A 16,329-nucleotide genomic window follows, 5' to 3' on the forward strand; every position below is an offset into this window, starting at 1 on the left:
ATCTAGCCAGCTAAGTGAGAGACATGTGTTCAATCTCAACAGAAGTTTCAACAATGGTACGATCCTTAATCGGTATAGACGGAATCACATGAGCCAACCTACGCATAGACTCCGTCCGACCTCCAGTTACATTACCCCATAGTTCTTTTCCACGATAGCAAATATAGCTAACCGTGCTCCGATATCCACCTATATCTCTCAGATGACAGAAAATCACCCGACTTCTATCAATCTAAGCATGGCTAAGCATATATTTGATCCTGTACCTACACAAAGTTAAAGGTATATTTATCTAGACAAGGTAGTTCTATGCATCAAGTGTTTCTAATTCAACTCTTATAACCTAATGCATCAAACATAAAAGGACTCAAGTGATATTTTATAAAATATGAGAGGTTTAAAATGCTCCGGGGCTTGCCTTTGAGAAAAGAAGTTGGCTGATGATCCAAGCACTCGGGTAGGTCCTCAAGAGCTTGCCCCTCGCCTTCTAGAGCTATGGGCTGAGGTGCCTCCTGATGTTCCTCTTCTTCTTCGTTGAATTCCAATAGAGTGATCCCCTCGAACGATCCTATATGCATGAGTATGAAATAAGATATCATGAATGCATATATACTAACATGCATGATATGATATGGTGTGATAAAATGCATCCTCATAAGTGTTCTCAATAGCATTGCATTAAGGTGATAACAAGATAAATTTTCTTTTACTAAGTAGGTGTATATCTCTTCTCTAGTAATTAAACAAATTCTCATCTAAGCAATTTTCTGGACTGCAAGACAACAACCACTTGTTTTGACCATAACTAGAGTTATACATATCTAAATAATATGGTTGTGGACTTTCTGGAAATCTTATGAAATTGCCTACAACTTTATTTTAATTATCTTAAGGTGATTCAGTAGTTATCTGGGCCAAACAATTCCATCTTTTAGATCTGTTCAGAGAATAAGTATTTCTGACAGCAGACTTTTAACAGCTATAATTCTCAAACTATAAGGCCTATGACTATGAAAATTTAAGACAAGGTAGATAAGTAAGTTATCTATAGCTTTGTTATTAACAAGTTTCACACAAAATATTATTATCATCATGAATTTACCACCACAATAGAAATTATACATGCAGCCATCTAGTTGAATTATAGAGCAATAATTAACTAGCTGCCTATAACCAATTACTTCTAAGCCTAACTAATAGTACCAACAAATCATATGCATCATAGAAAACATCATGGTTATGCCTAACTAATTTATTTATATTCATTTATCAATTTCCTTATATAATAAGGTGATTTAAAGGATAAATATTTCTAGTGCTCAATAAATTCTGAGATAATTACAGTAGCCTACAAATGAGCCTAATAGTCTACTATATAATTTTCGTGGTATTTGGATAAGTATAGTCACCTCTATAAAAATGACAAGCTACATATGCTTAGTTTAGCAAAAATAGTTTAGCATAGTAAAAAGTGTCAATCAACAGATTTAATATTTTTCTTACTTTCCTCCGAGCACAAGAATACTGTATATAAACTTGTATGATCATATGTTATGTATTTTTACCCCATTTAATTTCATTAGAAACTAGCAATTAATTAGGATTAAATATGAAGACCATATTTTAAGTATGTCTACTGTAGGTTTAGTATTTTTTTTCTAGCTAGAGCATGTCAACATAAGACCAGAAAAATTGGAATAACAATTTTATCATCTTTCTAGCTCAAGTTATACATTTTACAAGATATAACCTAATTTAAAAGCACTTATCTTGCTCAATTTCATATTTTTATCAAATAGTACACTTCAAGATAAATCTAACAAAATTTGGTTCACCAAATTTGGATACTCCTAGCTCCAGATATGAATTTTTGAAGTTTGTATTCAAATCTGTGAAAATAATTCAAAAACCAACTAAACCCTAAATGCTAGGTACACCCAGTCTATACACCCGCAGACGCTGACATGCGGGTCCCACAGTCAACTCGGCCCCACTCGTCAGTGGAACTAGAGCAGAGCGCGCGGTTGACCGACGACGAAGTCACTGATGGTGAGGTCACCGGCGGTAGCATCACCGACGTTGTGCTCCCCACACCCTTGTGCACCTGTTGGTACCCTTGGCTGGCTCAGCGGATCACCAGAGTGACCTCGCCGACGAGCATGGTGGCTCGACGGCGGCGCGCAGTGGTAGACTCATCGTCTCTGACAACGGCATGCCCAGGCGAGCATGGCTACAACATCAGCAGGTCCTAGCGGAGCTCTAGGGTTAGGTTAGGACGATAGTTGAGCGGCGGTGAAGCTTGGCCATGTGCATGGCAGCACTAAAAGCTCTAGTTTGGTTTTGGTGAATTGATGAAACCCTAAGTGCTAACCTAGTTTATCAAAGTAATTATGAGATAGGTGGTACTACTCCAAGTGGTAAAGCAAATGAAGATCATGACATGATGATGATGTTGCCATGGTGATGATCAAGTGCTTGGACTTGGAAAAGAAGTAAAAGGAAAAACAAAAGGCTCAAGGCAAAGGTATAAGTGGTAGAAGCCATTTTATTTCGGTGATCAAGACATTTAGCGAGTGTGATCACATTTAGGTTCGATAGCTGTACTATTAAGAGGGGTGAAACTCGTATAGAAATACGATTACCAAACTACCACTAGATGCTCTAACTTATTGCATATGCATTTAGGATCTAGTGGAGTGCTAACACCCTTGAAAACATTTATGAAAATATGTTAACACACATGCATAAAGGTTATACACATTGTGTTTAGCACTTGGGAGCAAGGGTTCGAAACTTCATCAGTAGAGTGTCCATCCATAGAGTGCAAATAGTCTAACGGTGCCACTAGCGCCCTGTACAGAAAAGATAGGATTTCACAGAGTGCATCGAACACTGGTCTTAACTAGACCGGAGCGTCCTGACAATGGAAGCAGTGAAGATGCTGGCGTCAACCTTCGACCGGATGCTGGGTCACTTCATGACCGGACGCTAGCGGGGTGCGTCCGGTCCTACTGATGTGGCAGCCCATAGAGGAGACAGTGAGTGATCGGATGCTGGGTGAGTCCGGTCGGGCATGACCGGACATGTCCGGTCACGAGTGGAGGCTTACTGGAAGTAATCGGACGCTGGGGTCCTCTATCCAGTCATGATCCAACTGACCCATTCGGTCATGACTAGAACCTTACTGGAAGTGACCGGACACTGAGTGTCGATGTTTCACCACTGATAGCCTGCCACGGGGGTACCCGGGGCAGTATGTTCGGGCTTCGGCGTATGCCGAACTCGATGGTTTACGCAAGAGACAGCCGATTTATCCTGGTTCAGGCCCTCGATCGTAGATCGAGTAATAACCTTACGTCCAGTCGGCCTTAGCCTTTGCGTTGGATTGATTATCAAGTGTCTTGTTGTACAATTGTCCTTCTCTCAGGAGCCCTGCCCTCCTTTATATAGTCAGGAGGCCAGAGTCCTAGTCGGTTTACAATGAGATTTCCTAATAGGATTACCTAATAGTTCTACTACTACGATTATATGGGAAGAATCCTAGTTGGACTAGATCTTCTTTCTCCCTTGCGGGGTATCCTGTGGGTCCCGCATCGACAAGCCCCCGAGCACTTCATGGTTGAAAATCTCGCTCTGCTCCTTCTAGTCTTGTTGAGTAGGAACAAAATGTCATCCGAGTGTTTTCTGGAGTGAAACCTTGTAGCGCTTCTTGGGATCTTTGGGTGGTGAGTGCTTTTTGAAGAAAAAGTGCATCCATCTGGTTGTAGCCCCCGAGCCTCTTGCTATTTGGAACAAGGAGCTAGAGGATCTTGTCTTGAAGTTGCTCTGATTGTTCGTTGAAATTTTATCAAAAAGAACTCGAACATAGCTTGTTCCGGGTTCTTTTTGCCGTAATGTCTTAAAGTGGTCTGCATTGAGGAAGCCTATTGGTGACGTGCGCTTTTTTGAAGAAAAAGTGCACTCACTGAGTATAGCCCCCGAGCCTCTTGCTATTTGGAACAAAAAGTTGGAGGGTCTTGATCCTTTATGTTGTTTGAAAATTTGTGTTCTGAAGTAGTCCCCGAGACTTGGATTATGTCATCATCCGAGTAGTTTTGCGGTAAGCAGCCTCCGAGCTTATGTCAAAAAATTGCACTCACTGAGTGTAGCCCTCGAGCCTCTTGCTTTTGTTTGCAAAAGTTGGAGGGTCTCCTGCGGCCCCGTGCTTTCTCCGAGTTCTTCTCTTTAGAAAAGAAGTCGGATGAAGAGTCTTGATGTGTCGTCGTTGTAGTCTTGAGTTTCTTGTATTCTTGGTCCTTTGTCTTTGGTTCCGAGCCTCCAGGAGTAGTTGAAAATGAAGGCCGAGCTCCCTAGCTCAGTGTTGTTTAAGCTATGATGCTGGCCGAGCCCCCGAGCGTATATCCGTGTTGTTTTGTTCAGGAAGAACTCGGATGCGTGGTTTTGGCATATTCTTTGATAGTCTTTCTGTTGTCAGATGTAGTTGTATGGTGGTGGTTGAGTGTAAATGCCTTTTGTTCACGGGTTGTACTGTGCTGGTATATTCTTCCGAATATGCCCGTCTTCGAGTACTGCTTCCTCTCGCCTGAGTCGTCCATTATTGTGTCTTGTCTTTTCACTGTGTCCTTTGTTAGGCCTATTTCGTTGGTACGCCTAGTCCATGTGCGCCGATCCTTTGGTCTATAAATACTATCCCTGAGTGCTTGTTTTCATTCATTGGATATTCTGTTGAAACCTTGGTGGTCATGAACATGGTAGTTTGTGAAGTAGAGCAGCCCCTGGGCATGTTTTGTAGTTTCTGTGTGTCTTGTCGTAGCTGGAGGAAGTCTTGTGATAGGGATTAGAGGTAGGCTGATCCTGCGACAGCATTGTGCCAGGATGTATGTGGTGGTAGTTGGAGGAAGTCTTGTGATGTGGGCTTCGTTCCTTCATCCGGCAGTTCTGGGTTGATCCTCGTCGCCTGTCTTGAGACCGTCCGGTGCAGATCAACACCATATCTAGCATCACATCGGTCTTGGGTAGACAGATGCCTGCCGGTCTTCTATGCTCCATGTTGCCCTGCCATGCTGTCGATTTCCGCCTTGGATGCACTGCGTCCATCCTTTGAAGAAAACAGTGTAACTGATGGCGGTTTGTCCTTCCGAGTAGCAATTTGGGACACGTAGTCGTTCCAGAGCCTAGTCGTGTCCATGTTCCTCTTTGCTACTTTGCTTTTCGTGGTGCTGAGTTCGTTGGGTCTTGTAAGATTTGTAATCTTCTATTTTTGAAGTCGCTTGTAATGTAACGAATCTTGTCTTCTGAGTTGTCTTTGACTTTTCTGTTGTGATCCCTATCGTTCATGAGACTACCGAGTTCTTTCTTACATAACCGGGTTCTTTTGTTCCTCGTGAGGTAGCCCTTTCTTTCTTCTTTCTTTCTTCTTGGTTTGACGGGTTGTTCTTGTATCAATCTGATAATCCTACTGTGGCGTTGGACGGATAAGTCTGAAATCTGCCCGTTGGTTTTTACCGTTGTGAGGATTTGTGCCCTCCGTCGTTTTAGCTACGTCGGTAAATGGACCGTTGCGTTCCCACACTGTGCTTTAACGGGCCTTGTGGGCCATTTGTATCACTGAGAAATCTATTTAAAGACCTTTTATCTTCCTTTCCCTTGTCGCCCAGCTCTTGCCTTTAAACCCTAGTTCTCAGAAATCCGCCGCCGTCATTGTCGCCATCACCCGAGCACCATCATTCTAGCTTCATCTTCTTTAGCGCCTTTTTTGCTTCCGCCAGTTCATGGGAAAGAAGAAAACCGCAAGCAAGTCTCAGGCGACCTTCGTGGACGAGGAGTCATCCCTGTCTTTGATTGAAAACCAGGAGTTCGTGGCCATGAGGGCAGCTCAGAAGGTTTGGCCGGCTCCAACAACAAGCGAAGACCAGCTGCGCGAGCTCGTTAGTGATGGCTTGATCCAAAGCAAAGTCATCACTGAATGGAGAGTTCCGGGCGAGCATCGGGTTCCGGCTCCGGGTCCTGGTGAGATTGTCCTTTTTGTTTCCTTTGTCTGCGCTGGACTTTGTCTTCCTGCTTCCGCCTTCCTTCATCAGTTTCTTGGTTATTTTGGGGTTAGTCTGAACCATCTAACCCCCAATGCCATTCTCCATCTTTCTGTTTTTGTTCACCTTTGTGAAGCCTTCCTTGGGATCCCTCCTTCGCTATCTCTTTTTCGCTTTTTCTTTCGTCTAAAACCTCAACCCCGCCGTGAAGAAACCAGTGCCCTCGGCGGTTGCGGGATTCAGTTTCGCCAGGGTCTCAAAATTAAGTTTTTTGATTATGACCTAGTTGATTCTGTCAAAGATTGGCGTGCCGAGTGGTTTTACGCTGCCAATTTGATTCCTTCTCTTGTTGTTCACTCCGGATCCGGTCCTATGGTGAATGACCGATGGGACAAGAAGCTTGAGTCACCTGCTAAGATTCAAGCGATCCAGCCACTCCTTGATAGGATTAGCATGCTGAAACAGTAGGGATTGATTGGCTTTGGTATTGTTTCAAGCTTTCTTCGTCACCGGGTTCAGCCCTTGAAAGAGCGGGAACATCTCGGCTTTGAGTATTCTGGGGCCGAGGATCCTTCACGCATGGTCCCAGCTCTTGAGCTGACCGGTGAGGAGGTACTCGAGCGCCTCCAGAAGATGCTGAAAGGAGTGAGCGTCATTCCTCCTGCCGTCTCTGAGTTCTCGGCCATCAACCTGCCCCCAGCTGTGAGTTGTCTATCTTTTTTATTTGAGTTCTTTATGTACTCTTGCTGCATCCGTTCTTGCTTAGCTTTTCCTTGTCTCGATGTTTTATCTTTTTTCGCAGGAGCTTGGGGGGAATTTTGTCGATCCAATCCCCCTTGATGTTCTCCCTGCCGTGGCGGAGACTGGGGATCGTCTAGCTGGTACTTCTACAATTAGTAAGTCTCAAACCTTTACAGCCCTTCCTGTGGTTTCTTTCAGATTTGTTGATGTATATGAAGAGTATGTTCCTCGTCTAGTCCCTCGCGGTCCTCGTAGTGTCCCGAAGAGGAGGCGAATGGACGGGTCTTCATCTGGCTTGCCTGTCTCCAAGAAGCCTCGCAAACCAAGTACTCCCTCAGGTACTCCAGTTGTTGCTAGCATGCTCTTAGGTGAGCACATTTAATACTCTTTGTTCTTTTATTTTCATGTTTCTCTCTTGAACCGAGTACTTTTCATCTCCTTTTCAGCAGGTGCTCTGGTTTCATTGGCTGAGGAAGAAGAGGATGATGAAGTCCCCCTCATCATGCGGCGGTGAGTTGTTTTTCATATTCTTGTTGCATTGAATTTCTCCTCTTTGTTTTGAATTTTAGTCTTGGACTTTTTGAAGTAATCGGAGGTCGGGTGTGAGTTCTTCCGAGGCTCCCGCGCCGACTTCTTCTGAAGCTCCGGTGTCGAGTTCTTTGGTTGCCTCTGTCCCGAGCTGTACCGCTCCTCTGGTGCGGAGTTCTTCTACGGCTCCAGCCCCAGCTTCTTCTACGGCTCTAGCCCCGGCTTCTTCCATGGCTCCAGCCTCGGCTTCTTCCGTGGCTCCGTTGTCTGCTGTCCCGCTCCCGTCGCCGGGTGGCGGGGACGTCTTTGCCATCATGGTTCCCCCTGTGAGACCTTCTCTTGGCTTCGCGAAGAAAAAAGTAGTCGGGTGAGTAGATTCTAGCTTTATCTTTTTGGCTTTTATCTTCCTTCTTCTAGTTCTTATTGGTGCTTCCTTTTATCACTTTTTAGTGTTTCGTCTTCTCTAATTTCTTCATCAACTTCTTCTCTGCCTCCCACCGTGCCAACGAGTTCTGAGCCTCGAGACTCACAACATTGTGTTGATGAAGTCGCCGCAGGGGCTTTAGAGCTACCTGGCGGAGTTGCGGACTTGGTCGCTCTGGAGGTAACTGTGGCCGTCGCGCCGGGTTCTTCTGAGGGTTTGGCTCTGGCTTCCCTGGAGGTTGCTTTGGTCGTTCCTCCTTTGCCCCAGCCGGCCTCTCCTTCCCCTTCTCTTGTCTCCGGTGGCCCCTCCTTTTCCGGTGACGTGGTGCAACAGTTCGATGCCACTCATCGGTTATCGGAGCTGACCGCAGCCTAGGGGAGCTTATCGACCCTCGCGACTTCTTTTGGTGAAAAGCTCCAGGTAGGTTTTACTGCCGCTCCTCTTTTGCATGCTTGTTTTTTCTTCTATCCTTACGCTTTGTTTCTCTTTGCTTCTTTTTGCTCAGTCTTTTTCTCGTGATCATTCTGGCTTCTTTTTCTCATCTGAAAATGAGAGGAAGTTGTCTTCGGAGGTGGACGCTCTGAAAGCCGATCTTGACCTCCTCCGGGCTGAGTTGGAGATGGAGCGTCAAATGCACCAAAAGGAGGAGAAAGCCCTTCGCGCCCAGGTAGTGGAGACGGAGAAATAGAGAGATGCTGCGGTGGAGTCTACGAAGAATGAATGCAAAGGTGCCGCGGGTTCTGCCTATTTCTTCTTGTATTTTGACTTCTTTTTCCGCTAACTTGTTCTTGGGTGTTCTGTCTAGCTCTCCAAGTTGAGAAGCAGAAGCTCTCGGAGAGTATTGATGAAATGAGGGCCCTTGTCCGTTCTAGTCATAATAGAGCTGAGGAGGTAATTACTCATGCTGAGGAAGAACTCGCCCTTGCTAGGCTGATTAGGCGTGGAGCTGACAGAGATCTTGTGCAGGCCCAAAAAACTATTGAAGGCTTGTCCGGGAAGCTGGCGACGGCTACTGAGAATTGGAATGCTTTGTGGAAATCTTTTCGTTCAGTAGCCGATGTCCTCCGGACTCCAGCGGATGACGGGCAATCTTGGGCGCAGTTCATTCCCCGGATTCCGACTCGTTTTCAAGAGTTCACGAAGAGGTGTGCCCAAGTATGTACCAAGAATGTGCTGGCCCAGGTCCGGGTCCTTGCTCTAGAGGCGCCTCTCTCCAAGATAGCAGAAGAAGCTGAAAGCCAAGAATATCTTGACACCGTTGAAAGGATGGAGCCTGAGGTTGAAGATCTAGCCAGTAGGGTTGTAGATAGTCTAAATATTGATATTTCCCTTTCTGATGACAACGCATGACTCGATTGAGCGTCCTCTTGTAATATTACACTTCTTTTTAAATGAAGATTCTTTATTTTTGTCGATGTATTCTTTGCCTGGGTGCGGTTGAAGTTACTTGACTTGCTGAGTACCTTGTCTTGTTCCCGTCTCTGCTCCGTAAAACAACTCTGTGCATTATTCTGACAAGGCCCCTCGATTTGTCGAGTACTTTTCTTTTCTTCCTCCTTTGTGATCCGTCGAGTGCTTTGTCCGTGCTATGACTTGTTAGATGTAGATCTTTGCGTTAACAACCTTTCGCCTGCGCTATATAAAATGACTTGGTATAGAATGTTGCCTCAACAAACTTCGGCATCCGAGTGCTTTCTTGAGTGGCGCTTGTGCTTTTCTGAGGAAAAAGTATTCCTATCTGGATGTAGCCCCCGAGCCTCTTGCTTTTCGGAACAAAGTGCTGGAGGGTCTTTTGAAGTTAAAATTTCGGTCGACTCAGCCAATTTGCTTTTTGTTAGCTTTTAGCTACCCTCATCGGCGAGTTCAAGTGTTTTTTCAGCTATTTTGCTCTTGGCTGGGATGCTCAGGCATGTTTTCAGCCATTTTGCTTTTTGTTTCGGGTGTTAGCTTTTAGCTACCCTCATCGGCGGGCTCAAGCGTCTTTTCAGCTATTTTGCTCTCAGCCGGGATGCTCAGGCATGTTTTTAGCCATTTTGCTTTTTGTTTCGGGTGTTAGCTTTTAGCTACCCTCATCGGCGGGCTCAAGCGTTTTTTTAGCTATTTTGCTCTCGGCCGGAATGCTCAGGCATGTTTTCAGCCATTTTGCTTTTTGTTTCGGGTGTTAGCTTTTAGCTACCCTCATCGGCGGGCTCAAGCGTTTTTTCAGCTATTTTGCTCTTGGCCGGAATGCTCAGGCATGTTTTCAGCCATTTTGCTTTTTGTTTCGGGTGTTAGCTTTTAGCTACCCTCATCGGCGGGCTCAAGCGTTTTTTCAGCTATTTTGCTCTCGGCCGGAATGCTCAGGCATGTTTTCAGCCATTTTGCTTTTTGTTTCGGGTGTTAGCTTTTAGCTACCCTCATCGGCGGGCTCAAGCGTTTTTTCAGCTATTTTGCTCTCGGCCGGAATGCTCAGGCATGTTTTCAGCCATTTTGCTTTTTGTTTCGGGTGTTAGCTTTTAGCTACCCTCATCGGCGGGCTCAAGCGTTTTTTAGCTATTTTGCTCTCGGCCGGAATGCTCAGGCATGTTTTCAGCCATTTTGCTTTTTGTTTCGGGTGTTAGCTTTTAGCTACCCTCATCGGCGGGCTCAAGCGTTTTTTCAGCTATTTTGCTCTCGGTCGGAATGCTCAGGCATGTTTTCAGCCATTTTGCTTTTTGTTTCGTGAAAACAACTCGTTGGAAGTCATGACAAGACATGCTGTGGATGAATATCATCTTTATTGATCATGAGTATAAACTAATACATATGTTGTTGAAGAGTATTGTCTTTCGTTGATTGTGAACGTAGGTCCCTTGTGGCTTGCATATCTGTTTTTTCTTGAGTTGTTTTTACGCGTAGAATCTTCTTAGCTGGCTGATGTGCCATGTATTGCTGACTTCTTTTCCATCTTCGGTTATTAACTTGTATGTGCCTGGTCTAGTGACTTTTGTGACAATGAACGGGCCTTCCCATGGACTGAGTAGCTTATGTCGTCCATCAGTCTTTTGTATCCTTCTTAGCACTAAGTCTCCAACTTGTAGTGATCGAGGTTGGGTACTCTTGTTGTAGTGCCGTCTTAAACCTTGTAGGTATCTGGCTGATTGGAGGGTAGCATTTATTCTGACTTCTTCTGAGCTGTCGAGTTCTAATCTTCTTGTGTGTTCTGCTTCTCCTTCATCATATTGTTCTATTTTTGGGGATGTCCAGATCAAGTCGGTGGGTAGTACGGCCTCTGACTCGTAAACTAGGAAGAAGGGTGAGTAGCCTGTTGCTCTGCTTATTTGAGTTCGTAGCCCCCATACTACTTTCGGTAATTCTTCAATCCATTTGGACCCATAGTCCACTAGTTCTTCGTATAACCTTGGTTTTAATCCGGCTAGTATGAGTCCATTAGCCCTCTCTACTTGTCCGTTGGCTTCTGGATGTGCAACAGACGCATAGTCTATACTGAAACTACAGTCTTATGCCTAGCTCTTGAATTCTGTAGCTATGAAGGGGGAGCCTAGATCTGTGATGATTCGATTGGGCATGCCAAAGCGGTGCATAATGTCTTGGATGAACTCGACTGCTTTGGTTGCGCTGTATTTCGCGAGTGGTTTGTATTCAATCCACTTGGTGAACTTGTCGATTGCTACAAAGATGTACTCGAAGCCGCCTTTTGCTTTTTTCAGGGGTCCTACTTGATCTAGCCCCCAGCAGGAAAAAGGCCAAGCGGGTGGGATGCAGATAAGATTGTGAGCTGGTACATGGGCTTGTCTTGCAAACATTTGGCAACCTTTGCATTTTCTGACAAGCTCTTCTGCGTCTTTCAAAGCGGTTGGCCAGTAGAATCCGGTGCAAAATGCTTTGCCAACCAGTGTCCTTGAAGCGGCATGATTTCCACAGCAACCTGAGTGTATTTCGTCTAGGATCTCTTTACCTTCTTCAAATGAGACACATTTTAGGAGTACTCCTGATGATGCTGCTCTTCTGTAAAGTTTATCTCCTACTAGAACGTAGTTTTTGCTTCTGCGAACAACTTGGGTGGCTTCTGCCTTATCTGCTGGTAATTTGTTTTCTTTGATATAGTCGATGAAAACTTGGGTCCATGAAGTGTTGATTATCAAGATCTGAACGCCTTTAGCCTGAATTTCATGTGTTGTTTCACCGGGTTGTTTGATAGAGGGAACTGATAGCTCTTCTATGAATACGCCAGGTGGAACCTTTGCTCTGTCTGATCCGAGCTTGGCAAGGACATCTGCTGCAATGTTGGAATCACGTAGGACGTGTAAAATTTCTAATCCTTGGAAGTGTTTTTCAAGTTTCCGTATTTCAGCACAATAAGCACCCATGTTTTCTTTGGTGCAGTCCCAATCTTTGTTGACTTGGTTGATGACCACTACTGAATCGCCGTATACGAGTAATCTTTTTATTCCGAGGGTAATCGCGACTCGTAGCCCGTGGATGAGGGCTTCATATTCTGCTTCGTTATTTGTAGCTTGCCATAATATCTGAAGGACGTACTTGAGTTGTTTTCCTTCTGGAGAAATGAGGAGAATGCCTGCACCGGCCCCGCCTAGTTTGAGTGATTCGTCAAAGTACATCTTCAAGTGGTCGAGGATTGTATCTGATAAGGGCTGTTGAATCTATGTCCATTCGGCCACGAAATCGGCGAGGGCTTGAGATTTGATTGCTTTTCGTGGGGTGAAATTGATGTCAAGAGCTCCAATTTCAACTGCCCATTTGGATATGCGCCCTGTGGCGTCTTTATTGTGTAGGATGTCTCCGAGTGGAAAATCTGTCACTACGGTAATCTTGTCGCTTTCGAAATAGTGGCGAAGCTTCCGTGAGGTAATGAGTAGAGTGTAGAGTAGTTTTTGTACATGCGGGTACCGGATTTTGGATTCTGACAGTACTTCGCTGATGTAGTATACTGGATGTTGCACTTTATACACGCGCCCTTGTTCTTCTCTTTCTATGACTATTGCTGTGCTGATTACGGTAGGAGTTGCCGCGATATATAGCATCATATCTTCATCTTTCTTAGGAGGTGTCAGGATAGGTGATGAAGTGAGGTATTCTTTAAGTTTTTTGAAAGCTTCGTCGGCCTCTATTGTCCACTCGAACTTGTCTGCTTTCTTTAGTAGTTTAAAGAAAGGTAACCCTTTTTCGCCGAGTCTTGATATGAAACGATTGAGGGCCGCCATGCATCCTGTTAGTTTCTGCACATCTTTGACACTTCTAGGTGGGCCCATTTTTGTTATAGCTCGAATTTGCTTGGTGCTGGCTTCGATCCCGCGCTGACTGACCAAAAATCCGAGTAGTTGTCCTGAGGGAACTCCAAATACATATTTATTTGGGTTCAATTTCCATCTCCATTTCTTCAAGTTTTTGAAGGTTTACTTTAAATCTTCAATTAGAGTGTCTGGGTTCTTTGTTTTTACCACCACATCGTCCACGTATGCCTCCACATTTTCACCGATTTGATTCCCAAGGCAAGTCTGGATAGCTCTTTGGTACGTGGCACCAGCGTTCTTTAGTCCAAACGACATGGTCTTGTAGCAGTAGGCACCAAACGGGGTGATGAAAGATGTCTTGCTCTGGTCTTCTTCTTTTAGTGCGATCTGGTGATATCCTGAATAGCAATCGAGAAAAGATAATAACGTAGATCCTGCTGTCGAGTCAACTATCTGGTCAATGCGTGGTAGCCCGAACAGATCTTTTGGGCAATGTTTGTTGAGATCTGTGTAATCGACGCACATACGCCACTCGTCCGTGTTTTTCTTCTGTACAAGGACCGGGTTTGCTAGCCAATCTAGATGTAGGATCTCCTTGATGAATCCGGCTGCCATTAGTTTTGTTATTTCCTTTTTAATTGCTGCCTTCTTGTCAGGTGAGAATCGTCGTAGCCGTTGTTTTACAGGTTTGGAGCTTTTGTTAACATCAATTCTGTGCTCAGCCAACTCCCTTGGGACTCCTGGCATGTCGGCTGGCTTCCAAGCGAAGATATCTTTGTTGTCCCAAAGAAAGTTGGTGAGCGCGAGTTCCTATTTTGCCGAGAGGTGAGCACTGATAGTTACTGTCTTGGAGGTATCGCCTGTGCCTAAGTCGATTTGCTTGACGTCGGCTTCTTTTGGTGGTGCGATGATGCTGGGCTTTTTAGCCGGTATTTCTAATTCTTCTTGGCTTGTTTCTGCAGCGATTGCGGCTATTTCTTTTCTTCCATTGTCGGCTTGCGCTTTAGCTGCAATCTGGATCGCCTGAACGTCGCAGTCAAAAGCGCGCTTTAAATTGCTTCGAAGGGAAAGGATACCGTTGGGTCCTGGCATCTTAAGTAGTAAGTACGGGTAATGTGGTATTGCCATGAATTTGGCCAGTGTTGGACGTCCGAGGATTGCATGATATGATGAATCGAAGTCGGCGACTTCAAATTTGATAAACTCTATTCGGTAGTTTGAAGGAGTTCCAAAGGTAACAGGTAAAGTAATTTGTCCGAGTGGCATGGCTGCTTTGCTGGGTACTATTCCATAAAAAGGTGTGCTTGTTGGTGTAATCATCCCGGCGAGTTGTAGTCCCATTTTCCTTAGAGTTTCTGAAAAGATGATGTTAAGCCCAGCTCCTCCATCGATTAGTACTTTGGTGATGGTCATACCAGCAATAGTCGGATCCAGAACCAATGGATAATGGCCTGCGTTTCCCACGCTAGTCCATTGGTCTTCTCTGGTAAATTGGATAGGATACTGTGACCAATTGAGGTATCTTGGTGTAGCCGGTTCTGCTGTCATAATGGTCCGCAGTGCTAGTTTTTCTTGATGTTTGCTTCTGCAATCCGGAGCCCCTGAGAAAATCACTGCTACCGTTCCCCTAGGTTTTTGGAATCCTTTATCCTCGTGGTTGTCTTCTTCTCTCTTCTGATTGTCCTCTTTAGTGTTTTCCTTACTATCTTTTCTTGTGTATCGATCATTGAAAGTGTAGCAATTTCCGATAGTGTGCCTCCCACTAGGGTGCAATGGGCAACGTATGTTTTCAATGTCATCATATCTTCTTGGTTTGGGAAACTTCTTTGATTTGTCGGCCATTGCCACAGTATTGTCTGGTCTACGTTTTCTTTCTTGATGTCTGCTATTTCGTTGACTTTGCTTGTCCGGGTTGTCTTGGTTGCTTCTGTCCGGGAACCTCTCTCGTGTTTTTTCTTCTGTAGTAATCATCTTTTCTGCTATACGTCTGAATTCTTCATTGTTTCTCGGATTTTCTTTGCAGAAGTCTTGAAATTGCCATCTAGCCATGATTCCGTGAGAAAAAACTTCAATTACTTCTCGTTCGGTTATGTCATGCACTTGAGCTCGTAGTTCGCTGAATCATCGATAATAGTTTCTGAGACTTTCACCTCCCTTTTGCTTGAGTGATTGGGTGTGTAATGATTCCTGCGAAATTCTCACAAAAAGCTCTCTGCAAATCCTCCCAATTTCTGATAGATCCTAGATTTAGTTTATCGAACCATTGGAGGGGCATGGCCTCCAGTGCCATGGGGAAGAAAAGGGCTTTGATATCGTCGTCTCCTCTGGCTAGTTCAATCGATTGTGAATATATTCTGAGCCATTGCTTTGGTTTGGTTTTGCCATCATACTTGGAGTGATTAGATGGTTTGAATTTGTGAGGTAATCGCACCAATGCGAGCCTGTTCACGAAGCAGGGGAACCTGTCGTGTGCCTTGGTTTCTTTGAATTCAAATACGGCGCCTTCCTCTGGCCAACTGTCATTCTGATGGGAACAATTTTGCGAGGTTGTCTGGGTAGGAACCCTGCTCCTAGTCTTCCTTAGTTGTTCAAATCGGTGGCCTTGATTATGTTCCTTCCTACTTCCTCCGTCATGGCTTCCACCCGACCCAAGTCTTTCGAAGGCGGATTTCCTTTGATTTTGATCTTCTTGCCGGTGGGTTGTTGATCTGGCGGGTAGTCTTGATCGAGCTTTCTCTTCATGCGTTCTCGGGATTGTCGATCGGAGCAAGTCCTGGAGCTGTTCATACTTCTCACCAGGATGCGAAGTTGCTCCGAGTTCTTCTAATGCTTCTCGAATCTTATCGTAAGGCGTATTCGCCGTGTGTCTCCCTTCGACTTCTCGTTGTGATTTTCTTTTGTCGTACTCAGCTAATTCTGACTTGTATCTGGTCCAAGCTTCCCTGTGCTACCTAGCATGGTGTTGGCGCCCTTGCTTCAACTTGTTTTTTCTTTCTCTAGCTTGTTTCTGACTATCTGTTTCTCCGTCGTAGCCCTAGGCAATGGGTGATATGTTGGATTCTGATTCATCTGATGATCTGACATCGGGTGCTTCCGGGGGATTTAATGGTGACCGTGGTCGTCGAACCATGAACACTTCTCGCTCATGAGTCGTTCTGTTATTGGCATTAGTTTTCATACTGTCGGAGTCGCTGATAACTTTAGTGGATGCCTCGGTATCGTAGATCGAGTCTCCTTCTTGGTAAGGTAAAATAGTTGTTGTTGTCGTGCCGACTAGTTGGGTTCCGCTACCTTCAGGAACGGAATCCGGCCAGTGGATGATACAGTCCTGCGATGTTATCGTTAGCACGAGGCCCTCCTGAGCTCCTGTCAG

This window comes from Miscanthus floridulus, chromosome 12 (genome assembly GCF_019320115.1).
Source record: "Miscanthus floridulus cultivar M001 chromosome 12, ASM1932011v1, whole genome shotgun sequence".
NCBI lineage: Eukaryota > Viridiplantae > Streptophyta > Magnoliopsida > Poales > Poaceae > Miscanthus > Miscanthus floridulus.